Source organism: Nicotiana tabacum, chromosome 9 (genome assembly GCF_000715075.1).
Source record: "Nicotiana tabacum cultivar K326 chromosome 9, ASM71507v2, whole genome shotgun sequence".
In the NCBI taxonomy this organism is placed as follows: Eukaryota; Viridiplantae; Streptophyta; class Magnoliopsida; order Solanales; family Solanaceae; genus Nicotiana; species Nicotiana tabacum.
Window position 1 is genome coordinate 6,887,883 of NC_134088.1, and position 17,316 is coordinate 6,905,198.

At 37.8% G+C, this 17,316-nt stretch overlaps 1 long non-coding RNA gene across 1 annotated transcript; it reads left to right on the forward strand.

Moving 5' to 3' along the window:
* The first annotated feature begins 4,491 nt into the window (after window positions 1–4,491).
* On the forward strand, window positions 4,492–5,898 carry LOC142164341 (uncharacterized). The gene is made up of 2 exons (XR_012695125.1): window positions 4,492–4,630; window positions 5,547–5,898. It is a non-coding gene; the product is annotated as an uncharacterized LOC142164341 (long non-coding RNA).
* The last annotated feature ends 11,418 nt before the right edge of the window (window positions 5,899–17,316 follow it).

Below are 17,316 nucleotides of genomic sequence, written 5' to 3' on the forward strand. Positions count from 1 at the left end.
TCCATTACAACCAAGCAACTTCCTGCTCTATGCACCGAGCATCCTTTACCAACAACGACTCAAGACATCCCGTGATTCTCACACACCTGTGAAGCATCCTATAATCTTTGTTAAGAATTTTCCTTTACTCGAGCCATTCTCGGTCTCAATCTTCGTAGGCCATAACTGATTCACCTGGACGCCTCAAACTGGAACCGACATAGCACATAATCGTGCAATCAACTAATCAATAGCAAACTCCCCCACTTGGCTTAAAGCCATAGATCAACACACACTCAATAAGTAATAACGCTTATACTCTATTGATGCCATAATACCATAGTGATATTAAACTCAAAATCCTTTGCAAGCTTGTGAAAACATAGATCATCCAGAATTTTAACTCTTTTGCAAATCTCGCATTCACTCTCACAACAGTTACACCACTCTCTAAGCAACCCAATTTAAATTACAACACATATCTTTCGCTCGTAAATGAGATCTTCTAACAGACACATAAGGATCGCTCAACCTCAGAACACTTCGCAGGAGATAACCTACCTGCTTTGCCTCCAACTAACATTTTTGTATACCTCCCCACCGTCATAAACTGTACGCAGTCACTTAGTCTTCTTGAGTCTGAACTCATACCGTAACATGAAATTTACTTCACTCACAACTGGGAAACATGAAAAGATTCTTCACATGCCTATAACTCGGGGTTATACCTCCAATCGAGATGAAAATCAAGAACCTAATAGTTCTTCTATCCTCCAGCAGACCCTTCTTGCCGCTTCCAAATCATATGGGTACATCTCATAGTACTAACGTACTCATCATATAGCCATCGCGCTGTCACTTCCACTAATAGGGACACTGCCAAACATATAAGTTAAAAAAAAACATGCTCACACAAAAGTCTGAAACGTACAAAATACGGACTAATGATATAAAGAGGGAGAAAAACAGTCTGCAAACGCCGGCAGCTACCTTGCTAAACTCCGATGGCTCTGCTTCCGATCAGCCAATACCCGCTACCGGGTTCAAAAATACCTGAATCTGCACACAAGGTGCAAGGAGTAAAGTGAGTACTCTAACTCAGTGATTAATAATCATAATTAGAGTCTAAATGGTAAGAAATCACGAAAAGTACATCAACATGCTGTATAGAAGCAATACAAAACCAGAAAAAAGCAATGAAGCTGAAAAATCTCTTAAAAACATATTAGCTCAGTTTAACTTCTTTGAAAATGACTTTTCAATAGTTACACAAATGAATGCCAAACAATTAGTGCAGATAAGCACAAAAAATCCGTCCCTCGGGCACACTACACAATTAAATAGGTAAATGACAGGCAAATAAGAAAGATAAGCACATAAGGTTCGCCCCTCAGGCATAGTGTCAACAATCCGCCCCTCGGGCAATATCTCAGAACAATACCAGCCCCCCGGGCAATCACATAGAACAATACTAGCCCCTCTGGCTATATCTCACATCACAATGAGTACTCGCGCTCACTGGGGTGTGCAGACTCCTAGAGGGGCCCCTTACGGCCCAAGTCCAATATCAAGCCACCTTGTGGCATCATAAACAGGCTCTCGACCTCATATCAATATCAACAATCCACCTCGTGGCATACATATCTCAGGCCCTCGGCCTCATAATCAAATTAGTGTATCACCGCTGCGGCATGCAACCCGACCCAAAAGATATCCTCACAATACAGCCCCTCGGCCTTACTCAGTTAAAAATCACATAAGCCTCTCGGGCAACAGTAAAATAGTGTTTCTCAGCCCAAAACATTATTTAAATATCATTTGAGTATCAAAACTGAGTGAACATGGCTAAGTTTTGAAAAAAATAGTAGAAAATAACATGACTGAGTTCAAGTATAAAGTCAAAACAGTGAGGCAATATCAACAAAAATCCCCGAAAGGTTCAAATAGTTGGCATGAAGCCCAAATATGGCATTCAGCCCAAATAATGATGATAACAAATAGATTTCAGTTAAATATACGGTAAAACCATCAATTGGGACGAACCAGGTCATAATCCCCAATAGTGCACGACCCCACGCTCGTCATCAAGCATGTGACTCACCTCAATATAGCACTACGAAGTGCAATCCAAGGTTTCAAACCCTCAGAACATCATTTACAATCATTACTCACCTCGATCCAGTCAAAACTCTAGCCCGCGATGCCATGCCCGCACGAATCGACTTCCGAATGCTCTAAATATAGCCACAATCAGTACATAATCATTAAAATAGGCAAAGGAAACGAAGCCCACTCGAAAATATCTAATTTTACATCAAAATCCCGAAATTGCTTAAACCCGGCCCCCAGGCCCATGTCTCGGAATCCGATAAAATTAACATCAATGGAATCCTCATCCTCACGCGAGTCTATACATATCAAAAACATCAAAATCGAACCTCAAATGGCCCTCAAATCCCCACTCAAAGGTCTCTTAATCTCAAGCCCTAATTACCCATTTTTGCTACTGATTTTTCCATGGAATTCAAGCTTACAATGATAGAATTCATCATAGAAACAACTTTAGGGACCAAAAATCTTACCTCCATGAAATCCTCTTGAATTCCCTCTTCAATTAGCTCTCCCAAGCTTCAAATCGCCCAATAATGGAGGTACTTAGCCTCAAAATCGCGGAATAGCCTTTTTAAATCATTCTGCCCAGACATAAAAATCCTTCTTCGCGAACGCGGTCAAAGCCTCGCGTTCGCGAAGCACAAAATTACTTTGACCAAATCTTCACCGCGAACGCGTCCTACCATTCGCGAACGCGAAGACTTGACTCCCTAACCCAACGCGAACGCGACTCCTTTTCCGCAAACACGAAGAACAAATAAATCCTCAAACCCAGCTTCTCACTTCCCCTATGCGAACGCAGAGCCTCCCTCGCGAACGCGATGCACGACGAACCCAGTCCTTTGCGAATGTGGAGCCTCCCTCGCGAATGCGAAGGCTAAAATCTCCACCTCACCAGCTAACCCTTCGCGAACGCGAAGGCCAAATGCCTGCAACACTGAACTGCAACTTTGCAAAACATGAAATGGTCCGATTGACCACCTGAAACTCACTCGAGGCTCTCAGGACCTCAATCAAATATGCCAACATATCCCATAACGTCATTCAAACTTGTTCCAACCTTCGGTACGCTCAAAAAAACATCAAAACACCAAATTCGTATTGGATTCAAGCCTAAAAATTCCAAAACCTTCTAAATAACTCTTTCGATAAAAAACTCAACCAAACCACGTCCGAATAACCCGAAATTTTGCACACACATCCCAAATGACACAACGAAACTACTATAACTTCCGAAAATCCATTCTGACCCCTATATCAAAATCTCACCTATCAACCGGAAAACATCAAAACCTCAATTTCGCCAATTCAAGTCTAAACCTTCCACGGACTTCCAAAATGCATTCCGATCACGCTCCTAAATTCCAAATCACCCAACGGAGCTAATTAAATCATAAAAATTTTCATCCGAGATCATATACAAACAAGTCAAATCTTGGTCAAACCTTTCAAATTTCAAGCTTCAACTGAGGATTATTTCTTCCAAATTTATTCCGATTACCCTGAAAACCAAAACCAACGATTTACATAAGTCATAATACATCGCATGGGGCAGGTCACACTCGAGAACTAACGAGCAAAGTGCAAAAGCTCAAAACGGCCGGTCGGGTCGTTACAGAGATTCATGTAGTTAGCCAACCTCAACTTGAGTTTGGGATTGAAGCATTTAGGGTCAGGAGCGAGTTCGACCGAACCCAGTAGTTTTAGTTTGAACTCTATATTTGTCTTAAATTTTTTTTATTTAAATGTATAAATAATTAATTTAGAACCCACTAACTTAAACAGATTAGAATCCGAATCCATAAGCTTGAAATCCTGACTCCGCCTCTGAGCATAGTAATCATTCTTGCTAGTTTTTCTCACCTCAACTTGAGCTTAAGCTTGAATTAGTTTTTAAGGTTAGTTAGAAAACCTACATAAATTATAGGGGTATTATTACTTTTAGTCCGCGCCAGAAAATATTTACATTTGGTAGCCGAAAAAGTGTATAAAATTTGTATAATTTTTGTATATAACCTACATATATATATATATATATATATATATATATATATATATATATATATATATAATTTTTATATATTTTTTAGACTATTATTTTTACAGCGGCTATACAATATCATTTTCCCTAAATTATACTATTGTATACTTGCCCTAGTATCAAGTAAATTTTTGACTTTCTTTAATTTACAGTAGTAGGAATCTTGTTACTTTCACGGTGATGCAAGAAAGAAAAACTTTGATCAGTTCAAAAGTTTATCAAGACTCAGTACTCGTCTGATTATTTTTTCTTTCCATATTTATCTAGTTTATTTAATTTGTTTGACATTTTCCTTCCTTCTGTTCAAGGTTAATTTATACAATAGTAAATAGGAGAACTTTTTATGTTTAAAAAATTATTCTTGAATCACTATAAATACACCCTTTGGTATAGCCTCAATTTCACAAAGTATTTCAAATTAAGGAACTTAATTAGAAATGGCGAGCAAAATAACTTTGTGTGCTCTACTCTTTTGTTTTCTTCTCATGTTTGCTTCTGGTGAGCAATTCTTAAGCATTTGTCTCTTTCTTATTTACTTTCCTATTTTCTGGTTACTAACCTTACCCACCCATACCCCACCCACCCCTCCCCATCCCCCTCCCACCCACCCCCACCCTCACCCTCACCCTCCAACCCAAACCCTCCTCGCACCCTCCATCGTAAACAAGCATATTATTAAGAGTAATTTCTTTTCATATTGTAGATAAAACACTTTCTTTTTCATTTCAACAGTATTAATGAGTATTTTTTTTTCATGATGTAAAAAAAGTATTTTCTTTCGTTTCAACAAAAAAATACTTTCTTTTCGTGATGTAGAAAAGTATTTTCTTTTATTTTAACAAAATGATGTAATAAAAAGCATTTTCTTTTATCTCAACGAAATAAGTATTTTCTTTCATGATGTAGAAAAAATATTTTCTTTCGTTGTAACAAAATGAGTATTTTCTTTTCATGTTGTATAAAGAATAATTATTTTTTAACAAAAAAAAGGGCATTTCTTTGTTTTTATGAAGAATTAACCTAAATAGCCGATTACCCAATCACTTAAATTAAAATTAATTTGCGGATATATAATATGTGTATAATTCATATATATTGTATTTACAATCATATATAATCACTATATAATTCATGTATAATTGCTGGTAAAATTGCTGCCATGTGATCTAGAGGTCACGTGTTCAAGCCGTAGAAATAACCTCTTGCAGAAATGCAGGGTAAGATTGTGTACCATAGACCCTTGTGGTCCGACCCTTTCTCGATCTCGCACATAGCGAGAGCTTAGTGCACCGGGTTGCCCTATATAATACCAGCTAGGAAAGATGAACCATGGATAATCGGGTCAACTAGCTATTTGCGTAAAGATCCGTTTTTAATTGCCTTAAGAGTTCTTTTGTCCTATGGTTTAATGCAGAGATGAAGATAACAGAAGCAAAGTATTGTGGAAAGCCTAGTAAAGGCTGGAATGGGAAGTGTTTTCCCAATAAGTGTAACCATTGGTGCAAGAAGGAAGATGCAGCTTATGGAAATTGCTACAACAAATATTGCTACTGCTATTACAAATGCTGAAAATTAAATGGATAACAATATAAAGCCATAGGTCTTTTCTTATGGCACATGAAGTTTATCTTCTATAATATAGTATAGATAAATAAATGATGTTATTACATATGGTTATTGTAGCAATGACCATATTATCTTTTATGGTCTTAATTAATGTTTGTAACTTGATGTTTTATATATAAGAAGTATGTAGTATTACTGTATAGATTGAAAAGTATACTACTGCACTTTTTTTTTCTTTTCTACTCCTAATATAATAATTTTGCGACATAAACAGGGACGGAGCTACAGTCAATAAAGGTTGATCAGTTGAACACCCTTTATCAAAAAAATATTATACTATGGTATATAGAGGCGAAGTTACATTTAATTATTTAGGGTGGTCAACTAATTAACCACCCTTCGTTGAAAAATTATATCATATACTTCCTTTGTTCCCGTTTATGTAAACCTATTTTCTTTTTGGTCCTTTCCAAAAAGTATGACTCCTTTCTAAATTTGGTAATAATTTAGCTTAAACTTACAACTCTACCCTTAATGAGAAACTTTTATAACCACACAAATACTCTGGGCCCCATTTGGATTTGTTTAGGACCACAAATTCCAAAAGTCTTCATTTTTTTCTTAAAATTCGTGCCCAGTCAAACAGATTCACATAAATTGGAACGAAAGGAGTATATAGGTAAACTATTAAGTTTAGAGGTATATAACAAATATTGAATACCCTTTGTCGGAATTTTTTTTTTGCTTCGTTTAAATTTGAACGCTCTTAGAAAAAATCTTGACTTCGCTACTGAATTGGTATATAAGTCAAATATGACTCTTTTCCTGCAATATACTAAGCTAGTGTTTGGCCATAGATTTCTAAATTTGTTTTGAAAAATCTGATTTGGGTGAAGTTTGATATGAAGATGAAAATATGTTTGGACATATGTTTTCAAACATATTTCACTTTTTTTTAAAACATGAAACATGACTTATACCCACAAGTTCTAAAAACTATCAATAAATACCCAACATTACCTTTATCAATAACATTCATTATATTATTGCAAATCATAGTTCTGAACATAAATAAATTTGATACAAAATTATCATTTTTATAATGAGCTACATAATACACTATCATGTATTTGGGATTTACAAAATAATAAATGGTGGGCTCTTTTATAAAACACAAAAGTTTGGGGCAATTTTTAAAAAATGTAATAGTGATATTTTGGGCCTTGAGCTGGTTTTGGGATTTGGGAATTTGCCAAAATATAGATAATATCTATGGCGAAATATGTATTTACCAAAAAAATTCCCAAATATATTTTGACAAAATCTATGGCCAAACGGGTCCTAAATCTTGAACCACATTCAACACCATTGGATTTTGGAATCATAATGAGTACATAAAGTTATTTGATTATTCTTTTCAATTTTATTACAAAGTAACAACAAAGTGGAAGCAGCTTAATTTATTGTCTCAGAAATGTCATTTGATGATTTGACTTAGCATAAATAGGTGCATATGCAAGCCATTCCCTTTAAAAATCCTTTCCACAAACAATACCCTCCCAAAATATGGCCCTCATTTTTGCAAGTTTGATCACAACGATCCCAACTTAAACATGGCCCATTATATGTTGAGCTCCATTTTTCGCAAAATCCAAGATTACCCTCCATAACTTCAATATCTGCATTGAAAAAATTAAATAAACAAGATCAAATAAGAAAGAAAAAAACAGAATAACATTATTATGATGCCTATGAAGTGAATGTTTAAAAGAACTGGAAACAAAATTGTTTTTATTTTTTATTTAAGTTTTTTGCGCTAAGGGGTCGTTTGGTAAGTAGGGTATATAAGAATAGTACTGAATATGATATATTATTAATGTTGGTAATAGTAATGCTGTGATTAGTTATGCTGGAATTAGATATACTGAGATTATTTCTTCTCGGCTGTTTGGTTTGGTGTATTAAAGGTTTTGAAAGGGCAACTCTGTTTTTATACATGCTTATTCATGTATTAAAAATAATGGTATCGCTAATGCTATGATTTGCTACGTATAAGAATAGTACTGAATATATGATGTATAATTAATACAAGTATTTATATAACTAGTACAAGTATTAGTTATACATAACTTGAAAAATACTACCAAACAAGGGATAATAATACCAAAACTAATATGTATATTATTTTTCCCAATGCATCCTGCGCAACGACTCTTAATAGTATGCATATTACCATCAGGTTAATATAAGTTCACCTATTACAATAGATAAAAAAAATTCACAACAACATATCTAGCATGCTAATAAGAAAATTATGCAATGATTAAATTGCACTAATTATATAAAAATTCTCTAGTAAATTGCAATAATTATATACAAATTCTTTATAATATTGGTATATAAATCTAAATCCTTTTTTTTAACTCACCATTTGAAGCAATGAGGAGTAAGGTAAGAAGAATTACGAGAAACCTAGAGTAGCAAACATAAGATTCAGCCATTTAAAAACTTTTTTCCTTCTATCAAATATCGTGGAGCTAGTTATAATAGGAATTGAGTATCAACTTACGAATAACAGATATTTATAGGGACAATAAATTTGTAAGTGGTTAATAAATGCATAAATAGAATTAGAATTAATTCAAGAAGCAACATTCTAGGTATCCTTAAAACTACCGTACGTGAAGACAAAAAACTATACTTAGATAATCAAGAGATCAATTTCGTTTTTTCCATTTCTTTTTCTTAATTACTGAACTTTTCTTTGTGTCGATATTCAGGGGCGGAGCGAGATTTCTAGTTAACGGGTTTCTAGTAGCTTTGGCAAAATTTTTGTATTTGTATTAAAATATTCACCTAATATGTATAATATTTATAAATTTAATAAGCTACTTTTTTTTTTTAAGATTTCAAAACTCATAAACTCAAAATTTTGGATCCGCCTCTATTGATATTGGTTCTTATATTCAGTATATACCAATTGCAACAATCTTTACCTCGACCAGTTTTTATAAGTATCAATTCCAACATACAGAAAAGTCCAAGCAAAACTTAAGCGAGAAAACCATGGGTAATTTCAGTTCATCTCTCATAAATTATAATTATCGAACAATGATCCATTCTATGACACAGAAAACTACAAATAGAAAAAGGATGAAAACAGCTCAAATGCTTAATTTCTGAAAATATCTTTTAACTATGACCCTATTGTTCCTAGAAACATTTTTTATACATGAAATGACAAAGGGTAGAATTAAATTTAATTAGAAAAAGAGAAAATAAAGAAGGGTCTTTCCCTTTACAATAGACCTTTCAGGACTCAATGTTAGCGAATATTGTACCAGACACTATCTTCCTAAGTTAGCTTTATTTTTATGCAACTTCAAATATTAAAATCTTTTCGTATATTTTTCGTGGCGAATGTGTTTACCCTTAAAATTGGATAACAATTAAACTTATAAGTGGTTTTAAGGATATGTGATTTCACTTGGCACAAAATGATAAATATAAGAATTAATGATAGAAATTACAATAAAATAAAGCAAACCGATATGATGAACAATTATGACCCTTGGGCTAATTGCCCTCGAACCAACTGAAAGTATGAACTGAACAACAGAGCTTGCAAGGAATAAATGTGATATATTGCTTTGATATGCGTGAATGTAAGGTGTTTACAAAATGATTAGAACCCTCTTTATATAGTAGAGGAATCCTATCTATGGTACAATTCTAATTACAGAAGTAAATCCAATGATTAGCTAAACAACCTCCCTTAATTTGATCTGTTCCGAGATTTTCGCCATGATCTTCGACCAGTCACAGATATTTCGCCTTTCCGTTATTATGCTATCTTCGGTCTTGCTCGATGTTTGTCCCGTCCGACCTTGATCATTACTGGTTTCGATCTTGTTAGGTACCTCGAATCCTGAACTCGGTGCCTTATCCTCATATCTCAGCCAGATATGCTATGGGGCTGATCCTCGATCCATCCCTTGGTCTCGGTCAAGTAGTAAAATCGGGTGGGCCCTGTTTTAACCGTATACAGATAGTCCCCTCGTTTTTTGGAATGTAATGACAAGAAATGAATTGAGCCTTCGAATTTATCCTCGGTTTATCATGATGTAAGTGGCAGAGGCGTCGGTTCAGTTCCCCAGGCATTTATGGCGCGTCAGTTCGATTGCTACTCAGATCTGGCCAATTTAGGTCGCTATCACTTACCAGATCCAGATCTTCCTCTTATATTTTCTCTTTTGCTTTTGCATTTTGTTTTCCTTGCTCTCGCGTAGGGCTGTATTTTGTCCCGGGCCCGGGCCTTAGTGGGCCTAACGGGCCGGGCCTCGCGGTCCCGGGCTTCGTGGTCCCGGGCTCTGGCGGTCCCGGGCCTGGCGGTCCCGGTCTTCGTGGGCCTAATGGGTGGAACCGGCCCGTGACGGGCCTAAGCCCACATGGTCCTGTGCTTAACGGGCCGGGCTCGTGGGCTTCGCGGGCCTAGCGGTTTTTTTTTTTTTTTTAAGACAATTTCTTGTAGTATCATGGCTATATTAAAAATATATATGTAGTATATATGTATATCTAATTATTAAAGTGCTTGACGAAAAAGAAAATAACAAAACAATAGTAAAACACTAAATTGTCATGCATAAATATCACTTCTTGAAGTATATTATATTGTATCTTATGTATATATATTCTCTTATATATTTTCTTTTAGTATATGTATTGTATCTTATGTATATATATTCGCATAATAATATATTTTCTTGTAGTATATATATTGTATCTTATGTATATATGTTCGCATAATATATTTTCTTGTAGTATATATATTGTATATTATGTATATATATTCGCATAATATATTTTCTTGTAGTATATATATTGTATATTATGTATATATATTCGCATAATATATTGTCTTGTAGTATATATATTGTATATTATGTATATATTTTCGCATAATATATTTTCTTGTAGTATATTATATTGTATCTTATGTATATATATTCTCTTATATATTTTCTTGTAGTATATATATTGTATATTATGTATATATTGTAGCTTATAAATAATTCTAAGTATAGACAAAGAAATATTGCGAAAAAAAGCTCATGGGTAGAAGCAATAAATTTTATTACCAAAAAATGACATATCTTTCTTAGTCATCCTTCCCCCAATGGAATGAGCACAACAAGGTACTAATACCACCATTAGAAGGAAAAAAAAACTAAGGAAGATGTGCCAAAATACAAGTTACATATTATTCTATGTATTATCTCTAACAAATCTCATAAATCCTTCAAGGTTCGGAGGAGGTTGCGTTGGTGGTGGTGGAAAAGAAGCTTGTTCATCACCACTTCCGGGCGAAGCCGAATCCTCCGTAAGTTCCGCTATCATTTCTTCATAAGCTTCATCTATCGCCGGTTGTGCTTCTGCAATTCCAAAGTTTCTTCTTTCCGAGCGGATCCAATCTCTAAACAGTACTGATTTTTCCAAGCTATCCCTCATAGACGCTCTATGATCACCTATTTGCAGTCTTGCTTGACTGAAAGCGCTCTCTGATGCAACAGTTGAAGCTTGAATTGATAAAATATCCCGAGCCATCCTTGCAAGAACAGGAAAATGTTTTTCCCTTGCCTTCCACCATTCCAAAAGATCAAAAGAGCCGTCTGGATTCTCCTTTTCAAGTCCCTGAGACAAATAAACTTGAAGCTCATTTAGATGTGAAGTTTCATCATAATTTTCACCTTGAGACCCCCTGAACTCCGTCCAAGATTTAAGAGCTTTTAAGACCGCAACTCTTTTAGAGGATTGTGAGCTAGACGAAGTAGGGGTTGGAATAGTTGGCCTAGCATGCTCTAAGGCAAGTTGATAAGCATTATAAACGGTTTGAGCGTTAATCTTAATTGAAGCTTTTGCATCTGCAAGTGTCGCAATTTCCTCATTTGAAAGATCTAAAGCCTTATAAATATTTGAATACCAAAAATGAGGACCTCCCAATTTTATTATAGGATTTAGCATTGCAGCAAGACCATAAATAGGAGGGATAGGAAAAAAATATTTTTTAAACTTTTGTTTCATTTCATTTATAGCAAGTTCATAAATATCCCCACCCTCACTAAATTCAACAAACAAATCAGATAGTGCTGCAATATAAACTAAACAGTTTGAAATAGTAGGATAATATTGCCCAGAAAATGTGTTAGCTATAAACTTACCTGTGTGACGCGAATTAATTATTCTATATGCAATTATGCATTTTTGCATTATCCATTCCTCATCTATCCAATGACTTGTAACAGTTAGGTAATCACAATCATTACCACTTCTACCAATATCAGTAGTAATAGAAATCCGATTAGGTATATGAGTAAATAATTAACGCAAATATTGTTCATATTCATGTTTGAATTTATAAATATCACTCTTAACTGTTGCGCGAGGCCAACCTTTATAAGTAGGATTAAACACTCTTCTAATATAATGAACTCAATTAGGATTAGAAGCAAAGGTATAAGGTAAGCACATAACAGTAATCATCTTTGCTAATTCTTCACGATCTCTATTTGGATCGTAATATAAAATACCTCCAGTGACAGTGTTAATTTCTGGTTGAACTAGATTTGAACCTGTACTAGGGTTAACCGCAGAATCTACACTTGTCCCCTCTAGATGCGCTTTCATTTGAAAAAATCTAGCCTTATCTCTATGGTGTGTTTTTATGTGCCTAGTCAAACTACCTGTGCCGCTACGGTCTCCTACATATTTATGCGACATTAATTTCCCACAAGTTTTACACTTAGCCTTATTTTTTTCTCTTACTTGAGTAAAAAAATTCCAACCTAATGATGTTTCTAAGCGTTTAGCAGGTTCTCTATTAAAAGTAGGAGTTTCTACAGGTGGGTCGACCGGTGCATCACTTGGGTTATTAAGAGGACTAGTAGGTGTATCATCTAAATCCGGTGCTTGAGTTTCATCATCATCCTCATTTTCCTCATTATTTTCTAAGATGGTTTCATTAGGATAAAGAGCATTCATAATTTCATCATCTAATCTATCACCTGGTGCAACATTATGATAAAATTCACTATCGGTAAATTGAAAACAAGGGTGATCACTATCAAGAATTACGGAAGGAGGAGGACGTCTAGGTTGGCGACTACTTTCAACTTGCTTATCTTTTCTAGGTCGGGGAGCCGGGGGAAGGGTAGTTGGTTGGCCACTACTTTCACCGGTTTTATCTTTTCCTTTACCAAACATTTTTTTCAAAGTAAATGCCATATTAATTATAATTATGCAAACTAAACCACACAAAAATATATTCTAAAAACGTAAGAGTTGAAACGAGTTTACCGGATTGCCGAACAACTTCTTGAAAATTGAAAATCGTTGAACACTTGAAAACTTTAATTCAACAACTTCACAATTTTTCACGAAATTTCAACAATAAATTAAGTAATTGTAGTAGAGAGATTGAGAGAGATTGAGAGATATTGAGAGATATTGATGAATTGGTGAATAAAAATGAAAGAATGAGGGGGTATTTATAGTTGAGAAATGGGGAAAAGTGTAATTATATAAAGTTTGGGGTTAAAATAAAGTTTGGGGGCCAAATGGCCATTTTTTTAACTTAAAAAACGGTCATATTTTCAGCCCAAACGGCTAGATTTTAAATATGGCCGTTGGAGATTTTTTTTTTTTTTGAAAAATAGCCGTTGGGCCCACCAGGCCCGCCAGGCCCGCAAGGACCGGCCCAGGCCCGCCTGCCGGTCCCGGGCTAAACGGTCCCGGGCTCGTGGGCTCAACCATGGAGACCAGACCGTGACGGGCTCAGGAGGCCCACCAAGACCGGCCCACCCATGACCGGCCCACCAGGCCCACCAGGCCCGTTAGGACCGCGGGCCCGGTCCGGTCCGGTTCAGGCCCGGCCCACTGAGCAGCATTACCTCAAATCTTCAAGCTTCATTAGTAACCTCCTTTTAAAACTCCAGATACCTTAATCCCCATTCTTCCTTGTTCATAAAACTGGCCAAAACATCTAAGATTGTTCTGCAGAAAGAGAAAGCTTCTTCGTCTCAGCCGGACGGAGAACAATCGGTGGCGGAGCCATGCCCTGAAGAGTTCGTTCCGAGGGGTGAATTATTGACTCTGCTTTTAAGGTAGAAAAGACCTCTTTGGTTTCGGGCCGATGTAAGCCCATGTCGAGGTACATATGCACGATCACTGGCAGCCTTCTCGACCAAGTCAAAAAGGACTGTAACTGGGTCGACAAGCACGCGGTGGTGCCCTCGCCTGAAGAGTCAATCACTACTTATGTAGCAGGGTTTCTAAGTGTTTACACTTACCCTTTCACATTGGGTCCCTTGGACCCGGTCATCTGAACTTCTGCAAGAAATATAAAGTAACCCTCGGCCAAATACACCCCTCATTCTGGAGGATAGTGATATTGCTCCGTTATTTCGTGAGCCAAGTCGACGGGCTTCCTTTCCCTCGACAATCTCATACGATTATTTAGCCCCCGACTTTATCGTGGAGGGCTAATAAAACTTCAGCGTCGGGCCTCCAAGGCGGCTTTCTCGAGCATAGACGAGGATAAAGAGTGGGGATGGATGGGCCTATTTGTCCGAATGAAGACCTCGGACCTGATCCTGGTCGAAAATATGCTATTTTCGGAGAAATGGAATATGAGACGTAAGTATAACTCCCCCTTTTAACTTCTACTTTATTACCTTCATTTATCTTTTCTTATTAGCGTTTCGTTTGGTGTAACCATTGCCTAGATGTCGGGTGCTATTCCCCAGCTCGAGAACTGAGTCAGAAGTTTGGTGTCGAAATTGACACATGTTAAACACGCATGGCGTGAATTGGCGAGAGGCAGATAGGAGGCCTAAAACCACGGTAAGTTTTTATACAACTCCATAACTCTGACCATTGCCCGGATTTCTTCTTTGATCTCATTTACCCTTCTTTCGCAGGTCTTGGGAAGGATGTACCGATGAGACCCCCATCTGGCGATGATGAAGACCTTTCCCAACCGTCTGCTCCGAAACAAAAGAAAGAACGGAAAAGGAGAGAGGCTTCGACCTTCACGAAGTTGGACGAGCAAAATCCGAAAAAGAGGCGGACCCGTAGGGGAAATTTCATCCCTCTAACAATGGAATCAGTCCTCAGGCTACGAGGCGAGCCCGAAGAGGGTGAACAAGAAGAAGAAAATAAAGATGATTCCGGGCTAGTAGCCCATTCACGAGCTAACACCGGGACTCGAAAAGTTTCGAAACTAGTGGAAATCGATATTTTCCAGCCTAGGCCTGATGAGGTCGGGGAGGAGACTTCAACCCAAGTCCCCGAGCCAAAAGGAACCGAAGATGTTTTGCCTCGGGCGAAAGAAGCTACCGAAAAGGCGACGGATGCCGGCACAGAAGCCGAGCTCGAGATTCCCCAAGACGGAGGCAGTGCCTCAAAGGACCCGCTTGGGGTAATAGAGGTTGGGGATTTTTCTTTGTTTCCTTCAGTCTCCGGTTCCATGATACGTGATGCTCAGGACGCAGAGGCTTGTTACGGGGGAGAAGCCTACAGAGAGGAGGATCTTTTCCGTGGTTTATTTGCTGGGGTAGAAGATGTCTCTGGCCTAAGTGATTTGGAAGTTCCGAAGAAAGGCTCGAGCAAGGCTTTCCTGAGTATTAAATTGACCAATCAGTTCCTGGCCCCAAGTGCCGATCGTGGGTGCAAGCAGACAATAATGATTATAGTCCTGGAGGATGACCGGTGTTCTCGGTGCCCCTGTAGGGGTAGCCAACTATCTCTAGTGTTTGGTCACAGAGGAAGACCGAGCCTAGATGGACGAGGTGGGGGCGCCTTGCCTCTTCAACGAATTTCAACAGGCTCTAAATCGGGTAGTCCCTGATTCTTCTACTTGTTTTGATACTTTGGTTTTTTCTTCCTTTGAATAAATTTTCCCTTCTATGTTTGCAGGATTCAGTCCTTCATCACGAAGCTTTCCTCCAATTTCGAGGGGAACTGAGCCGTTACGAGGCCGAGGTCCGGGAGCTGACTAAGGAAAAGGATGCCTTCAAACTTCTCAGTGAGCAAATATAAAGGAAAGCTAGAGGCCTCCGTGCTGAGCTAGAAGCGGCTCAAAAAGGTTACGCCGAACTAATGGAGTAGGTAAGAAGAGTTTTTGAAGTTAGTGATGGCGATCCAGGCGTCACAGCTAATGGTTCAAACCTGCAGGTACATCAAAAACTCTACATGATCCGGCAGCTTTGTGAGGAAACAGATGCACTCAAAGTTGAGGTCGAAGGATGAAAGGAGAAGATGGACTGCTTGGCCTCAAAAAAGGAGACTGCTCGAGCTCAGCTGACCTTGCTTGAGAATCAACTTCGAGGCTTGAAAGAGAATGCCTTGGTGCAGGCCAAGAAAATCGAGGAATTCCAGTCTTGGTTGGATTTAGAAACTTCTAATCGAGAAAAGCTGGCCACGAAACTTGCAGCGGACAAATTGGAAATCAAAGTGGCCAAGGCTAATACCGATGTTATGGTGGTCGTCTATCAGACCGATGCTGAAGCTGCTCAGACTCGGGCAAAGGAGGTTGCCGAAGCTGCTCAGGTTCGAGCAAACCGGGTTGCTGAGTATACTAAATTCTAGTCTCAGAGAGAGACTCTCGAGGAGATCCGCGCTCGTGGCTATGATCTTACAACTGAGATCGAGAGTGCCAAAGACCTCGAAGGTGAAGCCAAAGAGTTGGCCTTTCCTGATGTTGGGAGCATGAGCGGGTCCGAGAGTGCGGAAGACCCCAAGAGTGAAGAGGTTGCTCCCGAAGAAGATTAGGCCATTAGGATTAGTAGTATTTCTTCTAAGGCCGCTTTGGCTTTTGTAAAGAGTTCTGATCGGGCTGAGCCGCCCTTGTAAATAATTTTTTTTTTGCAAAGATCTTTTTTCTCTTTCTGCCTTGTCTTTACTTTTTGTTTTATTTATGCCTTATGAAATTGCATCCATAGATTCGAGGCTTAGTCAATTTGGACCGAAACCGAACTAGTGTCGAGTGAGTGCTTGCTCAAACTCGAAGTAGGGTAACCCTTAGGTTTTAATTGAGTGAGGTTAGTCCCTCGAACTAAAAAAAAGATGGCCCTTAAGCTTTTGTATTAGGCCGGTATGGCCGTCACGACCCAAAATCTCACCTGTCGTGATAATGCCTATCGTGGTACTAGGCAAGCCTCAACTCAACATATCAACACAGTAAAACTTTTAAATAAAGGTAGAAGTAGTTAATATTAAATAAAACCTTTAAGAATAGAATATAACTCTAAAAGTACTAAACAATCCATCCCCAAAATCCGGTGTCACTGAGTGCATGAGCATCTAAATGATAACAACATCCGACTGATAAAACACTGTCCTGAAAATATAGAACAGTAGAATATGAAAGGAAAGGAGAGTCAAGGTCAGCAAATGCCATGCAGCTACCTCAATAGTCTCCTGAGACTAACTCCTCAATCAACAACCACCGTGACCAGAAATGCTTGGATCTGTACATGAGGTACATGGGGTAACGTGAGTACACCAACTTAGTAAGTAACAGAAATAAATAAGGAACTGAGAAGTAGTGACGAGCTATGCAA